General features: G+C 51.1%; 1 protein-coding gene across 4 annotated transcripts in view; it reads right to left on the bottom strand.

Moving 5' to 3' along the window:
- Positions 1-25,845, bottom strand: part of LOC141073571 (uncharacterized) — a 700,581-nt gene that overhangs the window by 263,518 nt on the left and 411,218 nt on the right. Inside the window, exon 1 of one of the 4 annotated variants that reach the window (XM_073560875.1) lies at positions 6,671-6,797. The exons of the other annotated variants lie outside the window; for them this stretch is intronic. The gene's annotated coding sequence lies outside the window, so the exon portion shown is untranslated. Of the gene's footprint in view, positions 1-6,670; positions 6,798-25,845 lie in introns of those variants that run through there. 4 annotated transcript variants of the gene reach the window in all.

Genomic DNA, 25,845 nt, shown 5'->3' with positions numbered 1-25,845 from the left:
CCTGCTCCCCCTTTACCGCTCACCAGTGCAGACTTCTCCTCCAGCTCTTACATGTGGAGCCGGCTGTACCCTAATATGCAGAGTCCCGGTGCCCCCCAGGACTGAGTCCTGTCCCCTCTATCACACAGTCCCTGCTCCCCCATTACCGCTCACCAATGCAGACTTCTCCCCCAGCTCTTACATGTGGAGCCGGCTGTACCCTGATGTGCAGAGTCCCGGTGTTCCCCAGGACTGAGTCCTGTCTTCTCTATCACACAGTCCCTGCTCCCCCATTACCGCTCACCAGTGCAGACTTCTCCTCCAGCTCTTACATGTGGAGCCGGCTGTACCCTAATGTGCAGAGTCCCGGTGCCCCCCCAGGACTGAGTCCTGTCCCCTCTATCACACAGTCCCTGCTCCCCCATTACCGCTCACCAGTGCAGACTTCTCCTCCAGCTCTTACATGTGGAGCCGGCTGTCCCCTAATGTGCAGAGTCCTGGTGCTCCCCCCAGACTGAGTCCTGTCCCCTCTATCACACAGTCCCTGCTCCCCCATTACCGCTCACCAGTGCAGACTTCTCCTCCAGCTCTTACATGTGGAGCCGGCTGTCCCCTAATGTGCAGAGTCCCGGTGCCCCCCAGGACTGAGTCCTGTCCCCTCTATCACACAGTCCCTGCTCCCCCATTACCGCTCACCAGTGCAGACTTCTCCTCCAGCTCTTACATGTGGAGCCGGCTGTACACTGATGTGCAGAGTCCCGGTGCTCCACCAGGACTGAGTCCTGTCCTCTCTATCACACAGTCCCTGCTCCCCCATTACCGCTCACCAGTGCAGACTTCTCCTCCAGCTCTTACATGTGGAGCCGGCTGTCCCCTAATGTGCAGAGTCCTGGTGCTCCCCCCAGACTGAGTCCTGTCCCCTCTATCACACAGTCCCTGCTCCCCCATTACCGCTCACCAGTGCAGACTTCTCCTCCAGCTCTTACATGTGGAGCCGGCTGTCCCCTAATGTGCAGAGTCCCGGTGCCCCCCAGGACTGAGTCCTGTCCCCTCTATCACACAGTCCCTGCTCCCCCATTACCGCTCACCAGTGCAGACTTCTCCTCCAGCTCTTACATGTGGAGCCGACTGTACCCTAATGTGCAGAGTCCCGGTGACCCCCAGGACTGAGTCCTGTCCCCTCTATCACACAGTCCCTGATCCCCCATTACCGCTCACCAGTGCAGACTTCTCCTCCAGCTCTTACATGTGGAGCCGGCTGTACCCTAATGTGCAGAGTCCCGGTGCTCCCCCAGGACTGAGTCCTGTCCCCGCTATCACACAGTCCATGCTCCCCCATTACCGCTCACCAATGCAGACTTCTCCTCCAGCTCTTACATGTGGAGCCGACTGTACCCTAATGTGCAGAGTCCCGGTACCCCCCAGGACTGAGTCCTGTCCCCTCTATCACACAGTCCCTGCTCCCCCATTACCACTCACCAGTGCAGACTTCTCCTCCAGCTCTTACATGTGGAGCCGGCTGTACCCTAAAGTGCAGAGTCCAGGTGCCCCCCCAGGACTGAGTCCTGTCCCCTCTATCACACAGTCCCTGCTCCCCCATTACCGCTCACCAGTGCAGACTTCTCCTCCAGCTCTTACATGTGGAGCCGGCTGTCCCCTAATGTGCAGAGTCCCGGTGCTCCCCCCAGGACTGAGTCCTGTCCCCTCTATCACACAGTCCCTGCTCCCCCATTACCGCTCACCAGTGCAGACTTCTCCCCCAGCTCTTACATGTGGAGCCGGCTGTACCCTGATGTGCAGAGTCCCGGTGCTCCCCCAGGACTGAGTCCTGTCCTCTCTATCACACAGTCCCTGCTCCCCCATTACCGCTCACCAGTGCAGACTTCTCCTCCAGCTCTTACATGTGGAGCCGGCTGTACCCTAATGTGCAGAGTCCCGGTGCTCCCCCAGGACTGAGTCCTGTCCCCTCTATCACACAGTCCCTGCTCCCCCATTACCGCTCACCAGTGCAGACTTCTCCAGCTCTTACATGTGGAGCCGGCTGTACCCTAATGTGCAGAGTCCCGGTGCCCCCCAGGACTGAGTCCTGTCCCCTCTATCACACAGTCCCTGCTCCCCCATTACCGCTCACCAGTGCAGACTTCTCCTCCAGCTCTTACATGTGGAGCCGGCTGTACCCTAATATGCAGAGTCCCGGTGCCCCCCAGGACTGAGTCCTGTCCCCTCTATCACACAGTCCCTGCTCTCCCATTACCGCTCACCAGTGCAGACTTCTCCTCCAGCTCTTACATGTGGAGCCGACTGTACCCTAATGTGCAGAGTCCCGGTGACCCCCAGGACTGAGTCCTGTCCCCTCTATCACACAGTCCCTGATCCCCCATTACCGCTCACCAGTGCAGACTTCTCCTCCACCTCTTACATGTGGAGCCGGCTGTACCCTAATGTGCAGAGTCCCGGTGCTCCCCCAGGACTGAGTCCTGTCCCCGCTATCACACAGTCCATGCTCCCCCATTACCGCTCACCAATGCAGACTTCTCCTCCAGCTCTTACATGTGGAGCCGACTGTACCCTAATGTGCAGAGTCCCGGTACCCCCCAGGACTGAGTCCTGTCCCCTCTATCACACAGTCCCTGCTCCCCCATTACCGCTCACCAGTGCAGACTTCTCCTCCAGCTCTTACATGTGGAGCCGGCTGTACCCTAAAGTGCAGAGTCCAGGTGCCCCCCAGGACTGAGTCCTGTCCCCTCTATCACACAGTCCCTGCTCCCCCATTACCGCTCACCAGTGCAGACTTCTCCTCCAGCTCTTACATGTGGAGCCGGCTGTCCCCTAATGTGCAGAGTCCCGGTGCTCCCCCCAGGACTGAGTCCTGTCCCCTCTATCACACAGTCCCTGCTCCCCCATTACCGCTCACCAGTGCAGACTTCTCCCCCAGCTCTTACATGTGGAGCCGGCTGTACCCTGATGTGCAGAGTCCCGGTGCTCCCCCAGGACTGAGTCCTGTCCTCTCTATCACACAGTCCCTGCTCCCCCATTACCGCTCACCAGTGCAGACTTCTCCTCCAGCTCTTACATGTGGAGCCGGCTGTACCCTAATGTGCAGAGTCCCGGTGCTCCCCCAGGACTGAATCCTGTCCCCTCTATCACACAGTCCCTGCTCCCCCATTACCGCTCACCAGTGCAGACTTCTCCTCCAGCTCTTACATGTGGAGCCGGCTGTCCCCTAATGTGCAGAGTCCCGGTGCTCCCCCCAGGACTGAGTCCTGTCCCCTCTATCACACAGTCCCTGCTCCCCCATTACCGCTCACCAGTGCAGACTTCTCCTCCAGCTCTTACATGTGGAGCCGGCTGTACCCTAATGTGCAGAGTCCCGGTGCTCCCCCAGGACTGAGTCCTGTCCCCTCTATCACACAGTCCCTGCTCCCCCATTACCGCTCACCAGTGCAGACTTCTCCAGCTCTTACATGTGGAGCCGGCTGTACCCTAATGTGCAGAGTCCCGGTGCCCCCCAGGACTGAGTCCTGTCCCCTCTATCACACAGTCCCTGCTCCCCCATTACCGCTCACCAGTGCAGACTTCTCCTCCAGCTCTTACATGTGGAGCCGGCTGTACCCTAATATGCAGAGTCCCGGTGCCCCCCAGGACTGAGTCCTGTCCCCTCTATCACACAGTCCCTGCTCTCCCATTACCGCTCACCAGTGCAGACTTCTCCTCCAGCTCTTACATGTGGAGCCGACTGTACCCTAATGTGCAGAGTCCCGGTGACCCCCAGGACTGAGTCCTGTCCCCTCTATCACACAGTCCCTGATCCCCCATTACCGCTCACCAGTGCAGACTTCTCCTCCAGCTCTTACATGTGGAGCCGGCTGTACCCTAATGTGCAGAGTCCCGGTGCTCCCCCAGGACTGAGTCCTGTCCCCGCTATCACACAGTCCATGCTCCCCCATTACCGCTCACCAATGCAGACTTCTCCTCCAGCTCTTACATGTGGAGCCGACTGTACCCTAATGTGCAGAGTCCCGGTACCCCCCAGGACTGAGTCCTGTCCCCTCTATCACACAGTCCCTGCTCCCCCATTACCGCTCACCAGTGCAGACTTCTCCTCCAGCTCTTACATGTGGAGCCGGCTGTACCCTAAAGTGCAGAGTCCAGGTGCCCCCCAGGACTGAGTCCTGTCCCCTCTATCACACAGTCCCTGCTCCCCCATTACCGCTCACCAGTGCAGACTTCTCCTCCAGCTCTTACATGTGGAGCCGGCTGTCCCCTAATGTGCAGAGTCCCGGTGCTCCCCCCAGGACTGAGTCCTGTCCCCTCTATCACACAGTCCCTGCTCCCCCATTACCGCTCACCAGTGCAGACTTCTCCCCCAGCTCTTACATGTGGAGCCGGCTGTACCCCGATGTGCAGAGTCCCGGTGCTCCCCCAGGACTGAGTCCTGTCCTCTCTATCACACAGTCCCTGCTCCCCCATTACCGCTCACCAGTGCAGACTTCTCCTCCAGCTCTTACATGTGGAGCCGGCTGTACCCTAATGTGCAGAGTCCCGGTGCTCCCCCAGGACTGAATCCTGTCCCCTCTATCACACAGTCCCTGCTCCCCCATTACCGCTCACCAGTGCAGACTTCTCCAGCTCTTACATGTGGAGCCGGCTGTACCCTAATGTGCAGAGTCCCGGTGCCCCCCAGGACTGAGTCCTGTCCCCTCTATCACACAGTCCCTGCTCCCCCATTACCACTCACCAGTGCAGACTTCTCCTCCAGCTCTTACATGTGGAGCCGGCTGTCCCCTAATGTGCTGAGTCCCGGTGCTCCCCAGGACTGAGTCCTGTCCCCTCTATCACACAGTCCCTGCTCCCCCATTACCGCTCACCAGTGCAGACTTCTCCCCCAGCTCTTACATGTGGAGCCGGCTGTACCCTGATGTGCAGAGTCCCGGTGCTCCCCCAGGACTGAGTCCTGTCCTCTCTATCACACAGTCCCTGCTCCCCCATTACCGCTCACCAGTGCAGACTTCTCCTCCAGCTCTTACATGTGGAGCCGGCTGTACCCTAATGTGCAGAGACCCGGTGCCCCCCAGGACTGAGTCCTGTCCCCTCTATCACACAGTCCCTGCTCCCCCATTACCGCTCACCAGTGCAGACTTCTCCTCCAGCTCTTACATGTGGAGCCGGCTGTACCCTAATGTGCAGAGTCCCGGTGCCCCCCAGGACTGAGTCCTGTCCCCTCTATCACACAGTCCCTGCTCCCCCATTACCGCTCACCAGTGCAGACTTCTCCTCCAGCTCTTATATGTGGAGCCGGCTGTACCCTAATGTGCAGAGTCCCGGTGCCCCCCAGGACTGAGTCCTGTCCCCTCTATCACACAGTCCCTGCTCCCCCATTACCGCTCACCAGTGCAGACTTCTCCTCCAGCTCTTACATGTGGAGCCGGCTGTACCCTAATGTGCAGAGTCCCGGTGCCCCCCAGGACTGAGTCCTGTCCCCTCTATCACACAGTCCCTGCTCCCCCATTACCGCTCACCAGTGCAGACTTCTCCTCCAGCTCTTACATGTGGAGCCGGCTGTACCCTAATGTGCAGAGTCCCGGTGCCCCCCAGGACTGAGTCCTGTCCCCTCTATCACACAGTCCCTGCTCCCCCATTACCACTCACCAGTGCAGACTTCTCCTCCAGCTCTTACATGTGGAGCCGGCTGTCCCCTAATGTGCTGAGTCCCGGTGCTCCCCAGGACTGAGTCCTGTCCCCTCTATCACACAGTCCCTGCTCCCCCATTACCGCTCACCAGTGCAGACTTCTCCCCCAGCTCTTACATGTGGAGCCGGCTGTACCCTGATGTGCAGAGTCCCGGTGCTCCCCCAGGACTGAGTCCTGTCCTCTCTATCACACAGTCCCTGCTCCCCCATTACCGCTCACCAGTGCAGACTTCTCCTCCAGCTCTTACATGTGGAGCCGGCTGTACCCTAATGTGCAGAGACCCGGTGCCCCCCAGGACTGAGTCCTGTCCCCTCTATCACACAGTCCCTGCTCCCCCATTACCGCTCACCAGTGCAGACTTCTCCTCCAGCTCTTACATGTGGAGCCGGCTGTACCCTAATGTGCAGAGTCCCGGTGCCCCCCAGGACTGAGTCCTGTCCCCTCTATCACACAGTCCCTGCTCCCCCATTACCGCTCACCAGTGCAGACTTCTCCTCCAGCTCTTATATGTGGAGCCGGCTGTACCCTAATGTGCAGAGTCCCGGTGCCCCCCAGGACTGAGTCCTGTCCCCTCTATCACACAGTCCCTGCTCCCCCATTACCGCTCACCAGTGCAGACTTCTCCTCCAGCTCTTACATGTGGAGCCGGCTGTACCCTAATGTGCAGAGTCCCGGTGCCCCCCAGGACTGAGTCCTGTCCCCTCTATCACACAGTCCCTGCTCCCCCATTACCGCTCACCAGTGCAGACTTCTCCTCCAGCTCTTACATGTGGAGCCGGCTGTACCCTAATGTGCAGAGTCCCGGTGCCCCCCCAGGACTGAGTCCTGTCCCCTCTATCACACAGCCCCTGCTCCCCCATTACCGCTCACCAGTGCAGACTTCTCCTCCAGCTCTTACATGTGGAGCCGGCTGTCCCCTAATGTGCAGAGTCCCGGTGCCCCCCAGGACTGAGTCCTGTCCCCTCTATCACACAGTCCCTGCTCCCCCATTACTGCTCACCAGTGCAGACTTCTCCTCCAGCTCTTACATGTCGCAGTTCCTACACAGAAAACCCTTCACTTCCTGCTCCTCCCCCATGTGACTGATCATGTGACGGTGACGTCATCGCAGGTCCTGGCAGCAGACCTCCAGACTAGAGAGGGGGTAAATGTTTCTTCCAGAATAATCTGGTTCAGTGGCGCTGGTTACACAGAGGTCCGGAAGCTAGTAAGACAAAAACCACACACTTGTCACTTAAATGGAAGGTGCCATCAAAAACATTTTATTTCAGCAATTGAAAAAATGTAAAGAATTAATGTTTCAATTTTGTTAAAAAAATATCATTTGTTTATTATTACTGACTGAAATCCCCCAATGTCTGTCTGCTATCTCAGCCTTCTTCTTTGCTCGCTTTGTAGAACTGAACATGGACAAAACAGAATTCATCATCTTTCCCCATCTCACTCTACCCCTCCACCAGACCTATCCATCAATGTCAATGGCTGCTCTCTTTCCCCAGTCCCGCACGCTCGGTGCCTTGGGGTGATCCTCGACTCTGCGTTCTCTTTCAAACCACATATCCAAGCCTCCTCCTGCCGCCTCAAACTCAAAAATATTTCCCAGGGGGGCATGGCCTGCTTGCTAATGGCATCGGTCACTTAGCTGCTGAGCTCCAGCCACTTCGACTCCTAATCGGCTCATTGCGGCTCGCCAGCGGCACCAATCTCTCTGCACACGGGGGGGGGAGTGCTGCGGAGGTATCCAGGATCGTAGCATGCCAAGGGGAAAATCCCAGAAGAAGCCGTCCCCGGCGAAAGTTACAGACTTCTTCTCCAGCACGGGGCAAGGGAAAATGGCGGCAGCATCCTCCTCCACAGCTTCCTCACGCTCATCCAGGAGGGGATCCACAGCAGGCCCAGACTTGGACACAGACGCTGCAGATATACCGCTTACCAAAGGTACAATGCAGAAACTGCTCAGTGCCCTCCGCTCATCACTGCAGCAGGATTGGAAAGATATGGTGGCTGAGCTGAGGGGAGATATCACTGCCATAGGCAGCCGTACAGCACATATTGAATCTAAAATGGGGGAGCTGACAAAGTCACACAATAGCCTCATTGATGCCAATGCAGCACTGGAGGAACAAGTGCAAAAGCTCCATACCAAGGTCTTGGATTTAGAGGACTGGTCCCGCCGAAGTAATATAAGAATCAGAGGAATTCCAGAGGCCATACCAGACAAGGGGCTGCAGAGTTTTCTGGGCTCCTTGCTGCAGGAGCTGCTCCCAGACCTGACTGCAACTGATTTCCTGGTGGACAGAATACACAGAGTCCCTAAGCCTAAATCCCTCAGTGCTGATGTCCCTCGGGACACTTTAGCTCGCCTGCACTTTCACAAGACCAAAGAAGCCCTGCTGCAAGCCCTGAGAAAGAGACCCCCTCTGTCTGAGCAATTCCTGCACCTGTCCATTTTTCCAGATCTGTCTGCAGGAACCCTGGCAAAAAGGAGGGAATTTGCTCCTTATACCAAAGTTCTCAGGGATGAAGCTATATCCTATAGATGGGGTTTCCCTGTAAAGATCCTGCTTTTCCGAGCAGGAAATACCCACGCCTGCCATTCCCCACAGCAGTTGGCAAAGCTCCTATCCTCATGGAACTTGGCAAATCTCCCGGCCAGATCTCCAAGAGCTACAGGATCATCCCAACAGGATAAAGTGAATGAAGATTGGTCCGTCGTGTGAGTTATGTGATATGTTTGAGTCGCGGCTGAGACTTAGTTGCTACTTTTAAGGTCCGCTGGTTCTGTTCAACCAGGACCCTGAACCCCCATGGCGGTAAATTTCCACCATACCGCAGGCCCCTTTTTTGGGCTTTTTTCTTTGTGGACTGATGCTCCCTACATCAGTAATGTTAGTGATGTCAATATTGTTAGTGTTATCTCTTTCCTGCCTAACCTTCCTTTTCCCCCTGCAGCTCTAGGCCAGAGACTTTTTTTTCATGTACAATGGTACTGAACTGTATGTCTATAAATGTTAGGGGTCTGAACTCGCCAGCCAAGAGATCCATGTTTTGGCGGGAAGTGGTTAAATCCAAATGTGATGTAATATGTGGTCAGGAGTCTCATCTCCTCCAAGGGGACTCGCACAGGTTAAATAATGCTAAATTTCCTTTCATACTGCTGGCTTGTGGAAAAAAAAAAAAGGCTGGAGTATTCATTTGTGTAAAAAATACTGTTGCGTTCACACTACATTCACAACATTTAGACCCTGACGGTAGATACGCCATTATTAATTGCTCCATAAATGGATCTAAGTATACTATTGCAACCGTTTACGCCCCCAACTCTGGTCAGATCAGCTTTTTGCGGAGGTTTCTTTCCAAGCTTTCATCCGTTAAAGAGGGTAAGCAAATAATCTGCGGGGATTTTAACATGGTAATGTCCAGCACTCTGGATTGCTCCAATACTGCTGTAAAGAGGAAGGAGATGAGCACAATAATTTCAGAAAGGCATCTCCATGATATATGGAGATACCAACATGCAAATGAGAGGGACTACACATTCTTCTCGCCTCGGTTCACCTCTTACAGCAGATTGGACTACTTTTTGGTTGATAGCTCACTTATTATGGATTGCTCAGATTCAAAAATTGGACTTATAGCTTGGTCGGACCACGCCCCCATATACCTGACAGTTCAGGAGCAAAACCGCGCGCCTGTTTTTGCCCGGTGGCGCATGAATGACTCCCTCCTAGCCTGTAGACAAATCTCTGAGAAGTTGCAGGCCGACCTCGCAGAGTTTTTTAACTTTAATGATAACAAGGAGGTGACAGAGGAAACGCTTTGGTCTGCACACAAGGCCTATATTAGGGGGTCATTCATCAAAATTGCCACTAGGGAGAAGAGGAGGCGTCAGGCAACTTACAAAGCTCTACTGTCCCACATAGTACTTTTGGAAGCCCACAATAAATCTGCCCCAAACTTGTCGACATCTGATGAACTCAGGAAACTAAGAACACAGCTCCGCCAGGTGTTGATGGCAGACTATGAGAAAAACTTAAGATCCCTCAAACAGCGGTACTATGTGATGGGTGACAGGGCGGGTGCCTTACTAGCCAGGAGGGTTAAAAAACGAGAAATGCAAAATAAAATTGAATACCTCGTGACGGGTTCTAATGCCACAATACGCAACCCAACGGAAATAGCCAACGCATTCGCTGACTTTTACCAGTCTCTCTACAACCTTAAAAATGACCCCACTGCCCCAAAGCCTACCCAAACGGCAATTAATTCCTTCTTAAACAATATTAATCTTCCTCGGTTATCTGCAGTACAGCTGGAGCAACTAAATTCCCCTTTTTCTCTGGAAGAGGTTCGCCAGGCGGTGACCACAGCCAAAAGAAATTCAGCTACAGGCCCAGACGGCCTCACTAACTCCTATTATAGGCAATTCACTGAAACCCTGTCTCCTTTCCTCCTGAGACTTTTCTCCTCTTGGCGAGCCACAGCAGATATTTCACCAAATAATCTAGAGGCCATTATAACTACCCTGCCAAAACCAGGAAAACCCCCTATTTCACCAGGAAACTTCAGGCCAATATCCCTCCTAAACTGCGACTTAAAATTGTACGCCAAAATAATCTCAGCTAGAATACATAAAGTTCTTCCATCACTGATTTCCCCGGATCAAGTGGGGTTTGTGGCGGGGAGGCAGGCGAAAGATGGGACGAGACGTATGCTGGATCTGATTGCGGTGGCTGAGGGGAGGAAAATCCCCAGTGTATTCCTGTCCCTGGACGCAGAGAAGGCGTTCGACAGGGTGCACTGGGGATATCTGAAATCTGTTCTGGCCACGTTTGGTTTCAAAGGCCCCATACTTAATGCCATAATGGCGCTGTACTCTAACCCTAACGCCAAAGTTCTGGCATCCGGATTTATATCTCGGAGTTTTGAATTAACCAATGGGACACGCCAGGGGTGTCCGCTCTCCCCTATCATCTATGCCCTTGCTATAGAGCCTCTGGCGCAGACTATCCGTGAATGCCCTCGGATCTCGGGGATTCGAGTGGGGAGTATAAATCATGTGGTCAGTCTATATGCAGATGACGTGATTTTATCTTGCACTAATGTAGAGGTGTCCCTACAACACGTAATGGAGATCCTGTCCTCCTTCGCTCAAGTCTCGTATTACAAGCTTAATATTACCAAGTCCTTAATTTTTCCGCTCTTCTTGCCAGCCTCTACCAGAGCCACTCTTTCTCATCTTTACCCTTTCAAATGGGAAGACGAGGGAATCCCCTACCTGGGTATTATACTGGCCCCGCTACACTCCGTGATCCGGAAAAATCTGCTGACCCTGCACACCTCATTGGATAAAGAACTTACTCGCCTTTCTCTTCTCCCGCTCTCTTGGGTGGCGAGAATGCAAACTTTTAAAATGATCTGCCTCCCAAAAATTATCTACTTACTTCGGTGCCTGCCCCTAACAATTCCGCAACGGTATCTCACCAAAATTCATTCGCTAATGAGTAAATTTATATGGGCTGGGAAAAAACCTAGAATAGCCCTGAGATGTATGCATGCCCCGTTCAGTGGTGGAGGAATGGGTATTCCTAATATTCTAACATATCACAGAGCTGCTATCCTGGAACCGGCTCGAGATTGGTGGAAGAATGATTCAGACTTGAGATGGTTACAGATTGAGTACACCTGGGCACAGGCCCACTCCCCTAAACAATTCATAGACTCCCTGCTCCTAACCCCTTCGCCCCCCGGCGATCTTCTACCCACCACAGCAGCTCTAAAGAAAGCTTGGTCGTTATGGAGCAAGCCAGTGTCACAGGCTCTAGGTCCCAGCCTTCCCCTTAGATCGCTGGAAGCCTTCATTCCGAATTTGAATCTTGCCGCCTGGACACGTGGAGGTCCAATTACCCTAGCAGATCTCTATAGAGAAGGCGTCCTACTCCCGTACTCAGAAATGTGTGTTAAATTTAACCTCCCCCGACACAGTTTATTCCAGTTTTTTCAAATACGTCACTTCCTTCAGTCCGCTCCTCACCTACCGGTTCCCACAACAGCCGACCACGCCGCAATTAAAAAATTCTTTCAAAATAGCAAAATCAAAGGCCTTTCATACATCCATAACCTGCTAAACTCCCCGGAACCGGACAAACAATTGCCGTATATGCTCAAATGGGAAAAAGATCTAGCCTCTCAGCTTCCGTCGCAAGAATGGTTCGCGGCCTCAAAATGGATCCACAAATTCTCTTCATGTCTCAATCACATAGAGCAATTAAAAAAGGTTCATCTGCGGTGGTACAACTCCCCTACTAAACTGGCTTCTTTTTCCCCACATATGTCACCTTTGTGCTGGAGGGGATGCAACCACAGGGGCACCTTGTGTCATATGTGGTGGTTTTGCCCTAAGTTATCTAACTTCTGGCAGGAGGTGTTCAATCTAATCCATGAGGTTACAAGTCTCCGTCTTTCCCCAAACCCAACCTTAGCGGTGCTACACATTGGCCTAGGTGGGATCCCGGATCTTTTAAAAAATATCATTTCTCACATTCTCATAGCCGGCAGGTACTGTGTGGCATACAAGTGGAGGTCGGTGAGCCCCCCTACAAAAACAGAACTAATTGAGAGGACCAACCTACACTGGCTATACGAAACCAACTTGACCCCCAATCTAGAGAAGAGAACGGTGAGACTTAAACAATGGCATCCGTGGGCCACTTCCCTTTTTGCAACAGCCCTCCCCCAGATACAGACACCTACACCATAAATAAATTGATTGTGCCTAAGAATGCCATGCATGTAGAGCTGCTTCCCCTTCCCCCTCCCCCCCCCTCTCCCCGCTTCTATGTTCAAGTTGTTGTTGGAAGGGGTATTTAATGTCCCAGATTGATATTCTAATAATGGCTCGAGGTTATTCCACCTCTTGCTACTCATTGCTCCTGTTCTTGATGTTTTTGTATGAGAAGTTTGTATTTTTTCTGAAAACTCAATAAAAACCTTTATGATAAAAAAAAAAATAAAAAATATTTCCCGGATCCGCTCATTCCTCAACCACGAAACCACAAAAACACTAGTGCACGCTCTTATCATCTCCCGCCTCGACTACTGCAACCTCCTACTCTCTGGCCTCCCCTCTAGCACTCTGGCTCCACTCCAGTCCATCCTACACTCTGCTGCCCGACTAATCCACCTGTCTCCCCTCTATTCCCCAGCCTCCCCCTATGCCAGGCCCTTCACTGGCTTCCTATTGCCCACAGGCTCCAATTCAAAACCCTAACCATGACATACAAAGCCATCCACAACCTGTCTCCTCCATACATCTGTGACATGGTCTCCAGGTACCTACCCGCATCCTTCGATCATCTCAAGATCTCCTTCTCTACTCTCCCCTTATCTCTTCTTCCCACAACCGCATACAAGACTTCTCCTGTGCTTCCCCCATACTCTGCAACTCTCTGCCGCAACACATCAGACTCTCACCATCAACGGAAACCTTCAAGAAGAACCTGAAGACCCACCTGTTCCGACAAGCCTACAGCCTGCAATGATCCTCGGTCTACTGAACCGCCGCACAACCTGCTCTATCCTCTCCTACTGTATCCTCACCCATCCCTGTAGACTGTGAGCCCTCGCGGGCAGGGTCCCCTCTCCTTCTGTACTCGTGTCCCTTGCCTTACACATGTTTATTGTACTTGTCTATATTTCCCCTTTTCACATGTAAAGCGCCATAGAATAAATGGCGCTATATAAATGCATAATAATAATAATAATAATAATAAAATATGAAAAATAATTTTAAAAGTTTTGGAATTTCCGCTTTCAAACATTAGGGGGAACAGCTACTGAAGTTTGACAAAAACCTATTGTACAACTAGCTCACATTACTGCCCTGCAGTAATTATGGTGTGAATCTGCTCATATAGGTGTGATGTCACTCCTCTCCTCCCCTTCTAGGTGTTTCCTAAGTGATAAGAGAGGATGACACTTAGGAACACAGTGAGCAGCCATTTTGTTGGTGACTGCAAAGTTATACTGACAAGTAGACAGTCACCAAGGATGGCAGTTAGCAAGGATTCTGTTGGTGCAGCTCACTATATCATGTAGACATGCAGGGTCGAGAGGAGTGCATAGTAGGCGGGAGAATGGCCCATGGGGACAGACATGTAGGGGGAGAGGATTGCATAGGATTGCATAGGAAGGAGAGCAACCCATAGGGAGAGGCATGCATGGGGGAGAGAAGTGTATAGGAGGGAGAGTGACCAATGGGGAGACATGCAGGGGAGAGAGGAGTGCATAGGAGGGAGAGTGGCCCATGGGGAGAGACATGTAGGGGGGAGAGGATTGCATAGGAGTGAGAGTAACCCATAGGGAGAGAGACATGCAGGGGGGAGAGGAGTGTATAGGAGGGAGAGTGACCCATGGGGAGAGAGACATGCAGGGGAGAGAGGAGTGCATAGGAGGGAGAGCTGCCCATGGGGATAGAGACATACAGGGGAGAGAGGAGTGCATAGGAAGGAGAGCGACCCATGGGGATAGAGACATGCAGGGGAAAGAGGAGTGGGTAGGAGGAAGAGCAACCAGGCACAGGGGAATAGAGAGCACACATGGGGTGAGAGACCAGGCACAGGGGGATAGAGAGATGTAAAAAAAAGGGTCTTACCAGCTCACTTGAAAACAGCTTGTGGTGTGTGGGAGCAAGGAATCACATTGTCCAGCGTGTAGTTACTCCAGAAAAAAGAAAAAAATTCCAGCTACTATAAGATCCATTTAATGAGTGAAAAGTAAGACAGAGTTCGCATGATTGTCTCTATTACGCCTTTCGAACACCCACACTGTGTTGTTTATCAAAAAAGCTCAGTGTGGGTGTTCGAAACGCGTAATAGAGACAATCATGTGAACTCTGTCTTACTTTTCACTCAATAAATGGAATTTTCTTTTTTCTGGATAGAGAGATGTGCTGGTCTGTGGGGGGGGTCACAGATGGAGATATATGGTGGAAGGAGCAGGGTGACGGAGCACAGAGTATTTCAGGAGTGCAGTGTGCTGGTCTATGGGGGGTCACAGAGAGGGATATACAGTATGGGAGAAGGAGCAGGTGACAGGAGCACAGAGTATTTCAGTAGAGCAGTGTGCTGGTCTATGGGGAGTCACAGAGGGGGATATATGGTGGAAGGAGCAGGGTGACGGAGCACAGAGTATTTCAGGAGTGCAGTGAGCTGGTCTATGGGGGGGTCACAGAGGTAGATATATGGTGGAAGGAGCAGGGTGACAGCAGCACAGAGTATTTCAGGAGAGCAGTGGGCTGGTCTATGGGAGGACACAGAGGGAGATATATGGGGGAAGGAGCAGGTGATACGAGCACAGAGTATTTCAGGAGAGCAGTGTGCTGGTCTATGGGGGGTCACAGAGAGAGATATATGATGGAAGGAGCAGGGTGACAGCAGCACAGAGTATTTCAGGAGAGCAGTGTGCTGGTCTATGGGGGGTCACAGAGGGAGATATATGATGGAAGGAGCAGGGTGACAGCAGCACAGAGTATTTCAGGAGAGCAGTGTGCTGGTCTATGGGGGGTCACAGAGGGAGATATATGATGGAAGAAGCAGGGTGACAGCAGCGCAGAGTATTTCAGGAGAGCAGTGTGCTGGTCTATGGGGGGGTCACAGAGGGAGATATATGGTGGAAGGGGCAGGATGACAGCAGCAAAGAGTATTTCAGGAGAGTAATGTGCTTCTCTATGGGGGTCACAGATGGAGATATATGGTGGAAGGAGCAGGGTGACAGCAGCACAGAGTATTTCAGGAGAGCAGTGTGCTGGTATATGGGGGGTCACAGAGGGAGATATATGATGGAAGGAGCAGGGTGATAGCAGCACAGAGTATTTCAGGAGAGCAGTGTGCTGTCTATAGGGGTCACAGAGAATCATAGAATCATAGAATCGTAGAGTTGGAAGGGACCTCCTGGGCCATCTGGTCCAACCCCCTGCTCAAAGCAGGATTCGCTAAATCATCCCAGTCAGATGTCTGTCCAGCCTGTGTTTGAAGACTTCCATTGAAGGAGAACTCACCACTTCTCGTGGCAGCTTGTTCCACTCATTGATCACTCTAACTGTCAAAAAGTTTTTTCTAATATCTAATCTGTGTCTCCTCCCATTCAGTTTCATCCCATTGCTTCTAGTCTTTCCTTGTGCAAATGAGAATAAAGTTGATCTTTCTACAATGTGACAGCCCTTGAGATATTTGTAGACAGCTATTAAGTCTCCTCTCAGTCTTCTCTTTTGCAAACTAAACATTCCCAAATCCTGCAACCTTTCCTCATAAGACAGGGTTTGCAGACCGGTCACCATTCTGGTCGCTCTTTTCTGAACTTGCTCCAGTTTGTTGATGTCTTTTTTAAAATGTGGTGCCCAAAACTGGACACAATATTCCAGATGAGGTCTGACCAAAGAGGAGTAGAGGGAAATAATGACTTCACGTGATCTAGACTGTATGCTTCTGTTAATACATCCTAGAATTGTATTTGCCTTTTTTGCTGCTGCATCACACTGTTGACTCATATTCAGTCTGTGATCTATTAGTATACCCAAGTCTTTTTCACATGTGCTGTTGCTTAGCCCTATTCCTCCCATTCTGTATATGCTTTTTTCATTTTTATTGCCCAGATGTAGTACTTTGCATTTTTCCCTGTTTAAAACCATTCTGTTAGTTGCTGCCCACTTCTCCAGTTTATTTATATCTTTTTGAATCCTCTCTCTCTCTTCTCTAGTATTAGCTATCCCTCCTAGCTTTGTGTCATCAGCAAATTTAATCAGTTTACCTGCAATTCCTTCATCTAAATCATTGATAAAGATGTTGAACAATACAGGGCCCAGGACAGAGCCCTGTGGTACCCCACTTGAGACATTCTTCCAACTGGATGTGCAGCCATTTACGACCACTCTTTGGGTCCGATCACTAAGCCAGTTATGAATCCACCTAACAGTTGCCCTGTCCATTCCATAGTTAGTCATTTTTTCAATAAGGATTGTATGAGATACTTTGTCAAATGCTTTGCTGAAGTCAAGATATACTATATCTACAGCATTTCCTTGATCCACCCAATCAGTGATTCCGTCATAGAAGGAAATTAAGTTAGTCTGACATGACTTATTAGTTACAAACCCATGCTGAGAGAGATATATGGTGGAGGGAGCAGGTGACAGCAGCACAGAATATTTCAGGAGAGCAGTGTGCTGGTCTATGGGGGGTCACAGAGGGAGATATATGATGGAAGGAGCAGGGTGACAGCAGCACAGAGTATTTCAGGAGAGCAGTGTGCTGGTCTATGGGGGGTCACAGAGGGAGATACATGATGGAAGAAGCAGGGTGACAGCAGCGCAGAGTATTTCAGGAGAGCATTGTGCTGGTCTATGGGGGGGTCACAGAGGGAGATATATGGTGGAAGGGGCAGGATGACAGCAGCAAAGAGTATTTCAGGAGAGTAATGTGCTTGTCTATGGGGGTCACAGATGGAGATATATGGTGGAAGGAGCAGGGTGACAGCAGCACAGAGTATTTCAGGAGAGCAGTGTGCTGTCTATAGGGGTCACAGAGAGAGATATATGGTGGAGGGAGCAGGGTGACAGCAGCACACAATATTTCAGGAGAGCAGTGTGCTGGTCTACAGGGATCACAGAGAGAGATATATGGTGGAAAAAGCAGGGTGACAGCAGCACAGAGTATTTCAGGAGAGCAGTGTGCTGTCTATAGGGGTCACAGAGAGAGATATATGGTGGAGGGAGCAGGGTGACAGCAGCACACAATTTTTCAGGAGAGCAGTGTGCTGGTCTATAGGGATCACAGAGAGAGATATATGGTGGAAAAAGCAGGGTGACAGCAGCACAGAGTATTCCAGGAGAGCAGTGTGCTGGTCTATGGGGGGTCACAGAGGGAGATATATGATGGAAGGAGCAGGGTGACAGCAGCACAGAGTATTTCAGGAGAGCAGTGCGCTGGTCTATGGGAGGTCACAGAGGGAGATATATGGTGGAAGGAGCAGGGTGATAGCAGCACAGAGTATTTCAGGAGAGCAGTGTGCTGGTCTATGGGGGGGTCACAGAGGGAGATATATGGTGGAAGGAGCAGGGTGACAGCAGCACAGAGTATTTCAGGAGAGCAGTGTGCTGGTCTTTGGGGGGGTCACAGATGGAGATATATGGTGGAGGGAGCAGGATGACAGCAGCACAGAGTATTTCAGGAGAGCAGTGTGCTGGTCTATAGAGGGTCACAGAGAGATATATGGTGGAGGGAGCAGGGTGACAGCAGCACAGAGTATTTCAGGAGAGCAGTGTGTTGGTCTATGGGGGTCACAGAGGAACATATATGGGGGGAAGGGGCAGGGTGACAGCAGCACAGAGTAATTCAGGAGAACAATCTGCTGGTCTATGGGGGTCACAGATGGAGATATATGGTGGAAGGAGCAGGGTGACAGCAGCACAGAGCATTTCAGGAGTTCAGTGTGCTGGTCTATGGGGGTCACAGAGGGAGATATATGGGGGAAGGGGCAGGGTGACAGCAGCACATGGTATTTCAGAAGAGCATTGTGCTAATCTATGGGGGAGTATGCTGACGCTCACACTCTCACGCTGATGATCACACGCTATATAGAGCACTGGGGGCTACATACATCACATGTGGGGGAATATACAGCACTGCGGCCATATACAGCACTTCTGGGGCAAATGTATAACTGGGGGATATGCATATCACTTGGGGCACATACAGCCCTGGGGGGATATAAAGCGATTGGGGAGGGGGGATATACAGCACTGTGGGGAGACAGGCATCGTTGGGGAGGCACATAGATTACCGGGGGGTGACACAAAGATCACAGGGGGGCATAAAGATCATGGTGGTGGGGCACAGAGATCACAGGGGGGGCACAAATCACAGGAGGGCACATAGCTGGAGGGGACAGATCACAGGGGGTACAGAGAATACATGGGAGCACAAATATCACATGGAGGTACATAGCAAGCGGGCACAGGGATCACAGGGGGGCACATAGATCACAGGGGGGGCACAAAGCTGGGAGCCACAGATCACAATGGTGCACATAGCTGGGGGGGTACAGAAATCACAAGTGGGCATATAGCTGGAGGGCCCAGAAATCACAGAGGGGCATATAGCTGGGGGGTCAGAGAAATCACAGGGGGAACAGAGATCATAGGGGCACATAGTCTGGGGGGCACAGAGATCACAGGATGGCACATAGCTGGGGGGCACAGAGATAATAAGGGGGTATATAGCTGGAGGGCGCAGAAATCACGGGGGCATATAGCTGGGGGGTAGAGAGATCACAGGGGGGGCACATAGCTGGGGGGGCACAGAAATCACAGGGGGCACATAGCTGAGGGGCACAGAGATCACAGGAGGGCACATAGCTGGGAGGCACAGAGATCACAGGAGGGCACATAGCTGGGGGCACAGAGATCACAAGGGGGCATATAGCTGGAGGGCACAGAAATCACAGGGGGAACAGAGCTGAGGGGCACAGAAATCACAGGAGGCACATAGCTGGGGGGGACAAGGATCACAAGAGGGCATAGAGATCACAGGAGTGCACATAGCTGGGGGCACAGAAATCACAGGGGGCACATAGCTGGGGGGGCACAGAGATCACAGGGGGCACATAGATCACCAGCAGAAAGGCACAGAGCTGCCGCCACAGAGATCGTGTTGGACTCTATGGCAGCAGCTCCTCTTCTGGGACAGGAGGTCAGGAGAGCATTGGGCACTAACACCGCCCACCCGGGAGTTAAAGGGCCGGCAGCTGACAGGATACCGCCCGAGGATTGCGAACTCCTGGGACCTTCCCGCGGGCCGCATGAAAAGTCACACCGGTCCAGAGGTTCCTCACCTCTGTTTTAGCCCCTCTCTCTATCAGGAAGTGCTGCATCCTGTTCAGGGCACAGCAGTGTGACGATCTCCATGCTGTGCTCTGAGCAGGTCGGCAGTGAGCAGTGATCGCAGCCTGTACTGTAATACTAATCACAGGCTGCGATCACCGCTCTCTACTGCAGACACTTACACCGGACCCTCGCTTCCTGGCAGTTTCTCCGATGCAGCTGGTGCCATCGCACGCATTGAGCAGTGTGTGCAATCACACGGGGGAAAACAAAGCATACAGCATACGCTGCGGGCTACAGCAAAATGGCCACGATCTCCTCCCACAGCTATGACCTGAACAGCCCAGGAGGAGCGGCCTCAATGTAAGAGATGTGGTCGGTGTCCGATGCAGTCTCTTATGTCCATGGCTACCATAAATGAGGTGTGCAAGTATCATGCCCAGACACTTACGCCCACACTAATGAAAATGGCAGCCCCCCAGTGGCGAAATTAAAAGTTAATAAAAACTACAGTATTTAAGCAGTTAACTTAATTTTGTATTAAAAATAATTGATTATATAATCAATAATTATTAATACAAAAATTAAAATCACAGCACCTTCCCTTTAAAGCAGTTAAATAGTAAGGTATATTTGCGCTTAGGCCCCTTGTCCTTTATGGGATAAAATGTCCTGTTATTATATAAATTTATTGTGTTCCAAGTAAAATGGATTGGGTTGACTGCTAGATGGAAGCGCTGACCCGGGTCGGTGGCAGCTGCTCCATGCATTTGCTCCAGCAGTCGGTGGGGATCCAGTCACGCTGAGCAGGTCCTGTGTGCCTGGTGTAGGCAAACAGTTCAGGACCTGTGTGACGTCAGGAACACGTGGTGTCCGCGTGATTCTTGTTGGTACAGGGTGTGCAGACCACCAATAAACCTACGCGTTTTGGAAACTCCGGTTTCCTTCCTCAGGGAAGGTACTGTCTTCAGTCAAGGGGCTTTAAATAGCCTATTGGATATTGGGCTCATAGAGATTAATAGAAACTAAAGAGTGCGACCTCGCTGTTTAACCCCTTCGGGGTTAACCCAGTCAACCCAGACTGCGACCTCTGTGACCTCTTTGTTCTACTATTCATCACCACTTCACTGAGCATACTACCCCGATTTTACAAACTGCAGAAAAGGAACTTAAGGTCCCGTTACATTTAGCGATGCACCAGCGATCCCGACAACGATACGACCCGGTCAGGATCGCTGGTGCATCGCTAAATGGTCGCTAGTGAGCTGCCAAACAGGCAGATCTCACCAGCGATGCAGCAGCGGTCGGCGGTCGTTACATACCTGTCAGACGGCAGCTCTGCTGACGACTTCCTCCCGCGTCCATGGAGTCGCTCGTCGGCGCCAGCAGGAAGCCAAAGACGGGAAATGGACTAGGACGAGCTCGCACGATCAATGATAGCCAGCGGGCAGGCCAGTCGGAGGTAAGTGTCACATGCAGCGAGATCGCTGGCGAGGTCGCTGTTGCGTCACGAAATCGGTGACGCTTTAGCGATCTCGCTATGTGTGAAGGGGCCTTTACTCCCCCTGTTTTGTTTCAGTATCTCCATTGTTTGAAGTCAATCATTAACTATATCTGTGCCATTTAATCCAGCAATGAGACAACTACTGGAACTAACATTCTAACCTGGCATTCTTTTGACTGTTGCTAACACCGGGACTACTTGTAGCATGGTTGTTCTAATCTATTTTGAGTCATTAACTCTATACTTGGCCTATTTGGGACTTAGACTCCTAATATATCTGGCTATAAGCTGAACGCTGCAGCTCTGAAAAATAGGTCTGTAAGCATATTCTGTATAATCTATATATTTTGATTAAACAGACTTAGAACATAATCCATTTATATAATAAGATGTCATTTTATCCCATAAAGGACAAGGGGCCTAAGCACAAATATACCTTACTATTGAAATGTCTTCACTTAACAGGGTTGAATGCAGGAAATATTATTATCACAGATAAATCGCACAAGAACAATATTCACAGCATCACTTACAGGCAATTATACGCATAGAAATATACTGGTTAGTACATTACAAGAGATATGTCCTCAAGATCACTTCGGGGTCTACTTTACAGTCCCACCTTAATCTAATCGGGAAGGGTGCAAACGCTGTATTTAGCGGGAACTGTCTCTAGGGCACATTTGCAGCTTTCCGGGTCCTGATAAAGTCTAATATCACTTTCTGGGCCACTTTAGCATCAGGCCTCGTCTCATCTGCAGCCTCCTCCTGCCCACACCAGGTACTGTGAGTCTGTGCTGAAAGCAACGGCTCTGCTCACTCATCTCCTCCGTTCACCTGCTGAGGTGAGAGTCTCTGGTCGTACATTCTTTGGGATCCTTAGATGCTTGACCGCCGATGGACGTCTCCTCAATTTGGTAAAGTGGGTGGCTGGTCCTCGACTTTTCACTGGCATTATCTGGGTTCCGGGTCTTGACAGTTGTTGTTCTAGTCTTCGGTACTTGACCAGCGTCGTCTGAATCCCAGGCCTCGACTGGAGACGTCCGAGTCTCGCATCATCCCTCCTTTCTCACTCTCCAAGCATGTCCCAGTAATTTGTCTGCAGTGTCCCTTCGGGATGGTTTGGCTTTGGTCACGGCCTTCCAGTGGAGCAGAGCACCGATATTTCTCGCAACTCATGACTTTTCCAGCATCTGGTTGCTCTGCTCTCAAACTCTTTTGTAACAATGGTGGCTGCAAGCCCACATCACAGGTATACAACCTACCTTGATGCAGGTTCTGGCACCAACTGCTCTTCTCAGACTGGTCAGGCCTTTTGTCACGATATGTCTGGCTCTGCGTGACACGACCCAACGATCGGTCGGTCACAAAAACAACCAAGACAAACAAGGGAACACCGGGGAAACAATTACAACGGTGGGCCCTGCAATAGGGAACGGGGAAATGGACACCTCCTGCACTCTCCTGACGTTCCCTATACAGGTTCTTTCAACCTGTCTCCGAACAGGATACCTGGGTCTCTCACTTGCCCTGCACCTATCCCTTACTAGGGAACTAGCAAGTGCGGACACTGTTCCAACCGCTGTACTAATAAAATACCAAATATAATTGACAGACAGGGAAAAACAAACAACACTTAGCTGGCTCTGCTGTCATGCACCGGACCGCACAGTAAGGCACCCGAACACAGCTTCCAGCAGAATAACCACTGCTCCAAATAAGCTGCAAACACCACTGCTCAAGATAGCTCCTTTCTTCAGCACGGTTGGTCTCCAAAAGGCAGAGTATCACCAACAGTGAGCTGCAGCACTAGGTGGCCTTATAATGGTAGAAAGGGAGGTAGGAGTGGCACCCACCTGCATAGAAAATTAATCACAATGCAGTAACACCAGCGGTCACTGGGGGGAAAAACTGACATTAACCCCCAATGGCCTGAAAGGAAAAAATTTATATGTGAGCAGCCCAAACTGACACAGATCCAAAAATGGATTGTGACAGTACTGTTAGGGACGGCGGAACGCACTAAATAATAATAAGTTCGTTCGCCGCCCGGGGTCGACCGTGCAGAAGGTGTTACGCTGCTGCTATGTAATGGCAGACACACTATATGGCGGTACAGGCCCGGTGTCAGCACCCGGCGTACCTGGGCAAGTGCCAGGGGCCTGGCGAGACGAGGGGGGCCCCACTCACACTGTCTGGCTGCTGAGAATGTGACCTTGAGTCAGATTCAGTGGCGCCGTGGCGGCGGCAGGAGACACGCATCTATTGGACGCATATCAATGAATCAGACCAACGACTGCGCGCCGTCAGCCAATCAGAGTCCAGACTGCCAGGAGTGTCTTCCTGTGATTGGTTGGAGAGCTCCCCTCCCCTGTCTCTACACACGTGTGCCGCAGGGAGGAAGTGACGAGGCGGAGACAGGAAGAGGCAGGCGGAGGACACAGAAGCTTTGTGAAGCGCGCATCTCTCTCTGGAAACGGAGGGACCATCCGGACACGACACATCTCCTGGCACTTGCTGAGGCTCCTCGCTCCAAGTGGCGGCTCCTGGCAGTGGCACCGCCACACCGGACACATCTCCCGGCCCCGGCGCTCGCTGAGGCTCCTCGCTCCGGCAGCTCCTGCTACAGCAGCTAGCACCGCCGCACCGGACACTGGCTGACACATCTCCCAGTGCTCGCTGAGGCTCCTCGCTCCAGTGGCTCCTGCTACAGCAGCTGGCAGTGACTTCTCAACCCAAAGCAAAGGTGATTTGTGGCTTGGGGGGGGGCAGGGGGCCTTATCTCTTTTTTATACCAGTGATAATAATAAATATATATATATATATATATATTTGTGCTAAAAATAATACCCTGAATAGATGATAAATGTTTTTGCTCAAGGCGATATGGGATATTAGAACACACGCTTGTGACCCAAAAATGAAAAAGAGGGAGGGAGGGGGGGAAATATAAAACAATGCTGACACCTCGACAGCGGCGTCTAATAGGACGCACGATAACATACTCAGGTATTTACCTTAGTAGATAGGTAATGAGTAATAATGTAGTTCCTCCGGGAATTCCTGTGTGCAGCAAAGTCCTTGGAAGTGGACTAGTTACTCTGCCTGAACCAGGAAAGTTTGGGAGGAACAATACTGTTATATATTCATCAAGGACTTTGCTGCACACAGGAATTCCCGGAGGAACTACATTATTACTCATTACCTATCTACTAAGGTAAACACCTGAGCATGTTATCGTGCGTCCTATTAGACTCCGCTGTCTAGGTGTCAGCATTGTTTTATATTTTTCCCCCTCCCTCTTTTTCATTTTTGGGTCACAAGCGTGTTTTCTAATATCCCATATTGCATTGAGCAAAAACATTTATCATCTATTCAAGGTATTATTTTTAGCGCAAATATATATTTATTATTATCAGTTTTATTGCTGTTTGGACAAATAGTGTGGTATTGTCTGCATATTTGCTGCTCAAATATCCTGCACGTAGCGCCCCAGGTTGTCTACTATTATCTTTTTTATACCAGTTGTTTTCTCCCGTTGCTGTCAGTGGATCCATTGTAAGGTGTTTGGAAAGATCCGTGACTGACAGCGTGTAGGTATTAGTATTCTGTAGAGGAGGTCGCCCTCATGGACAAACGGTCACAGAACATCCCTCCAACAATCCAGACCTCAGCGGCCTTTACCTTTGCTCCTTCCTTTGTTATACGCAGTCTCGCCAGCCTTTTATTTCGATTATTTTAGCACATATAAATGTTTAAGACTCAGGCATCACTTCACTAATATTTTGGGAAATTGTCCCGTTCTTCACCTTCCAGTAGTGTGTAATTGCCTTTCCCTTCCTGCCTGCAGGCTTTGATAAATGTTCACAAAACTCTTCAGCTCTCAGAGTAATGCAGTGTGTAAACGAAAGGGAGGAGGGGAGAGGAGGGGGATGCAACTGCAGCTTCTCAAGTTCTCATACAATGTGAGAGGGTGAGTCATCTGATCAGCCAGAGTACCAGGGGCTGCTTTAGGACTCCCTGTATGTGACCTGTGTAGGAAACACAACCTGTCAAGGTTGTGATGCAGTAAATAGAAAACAGGATGGAGGGGAGAAGAGGGGGATGCAGCTGCAGTTTTTCATTTAGTATTTCAATGTGTGTGAGAGGAGTGGAAGGCAGCTAGGTGAGACATCTGATTATTCAAAGCATAGGGACCGCTTAGCAGCCTCTGTAAAACCTTGGTCTACTGGATACAACCTGTCCATGCAGTACTACGACGAATGTTCATCTGGATGACGACCATGTCTTCTACTTGCAGGGATGATGTCTGGTGCGGGGGGGACGGGGTGCTAGTATACAATGAAAAAATGATTAAATGATTAGGGGGGACTGGGGGAGACTGATGGCTTTATTACGATTCCTATAAAAAATGAACTGTATAGGCATCAGATCAGAAGCCAAAGTAGCTAAAAGTCCGGAATTTGATGCAACTGTCTGAATTTTGGGGACAAAACAATGGCTGTCCTAGATAAGAAAGGGACGGAGTTTGTGTAAGTTGTTTGGAATCACAAAATTTTGGGGGAAGTTTAGTATAGACTTGGGGGCAGTCCAAGATGGGGCTGTCGACTTGGGCTGAAACTAATTGTAGCCAAATTTGGCTTTGCTGCATTGTAGTACATGTAGTGCCAGTGGTATAACTAGAGTCTGATGGGCCCTTCTCCAAAATTTGGATTGGGGCCCTCATCTGCAAGTTGTACAAATATATGGGCCCTTGCAGCGCCCTAGACCCTATAATGACATGATTGTTCACCTT

Source organism: Dendrobates tinctorius, unplaced genomic scaffold (genome assembly GCF_039654945.1).
Source record: "Dendrobates tinctorius isolate UK_male_01 unplaced genomic scaffold, ASM3965494v1 ptg000014l, whole genome shotgun sequence".
NCBI lineage: Eukaryota > Metazoa > Chordata > Amphibia > Anura > Dendrobatidae > Dendrobates > Dendrobates tinctorius.
The sequence above is the reverse complement of the archived record's forward strand: the minus strand, read 5'-3'. Positions and strand labels throughout refer to the sequence as shown.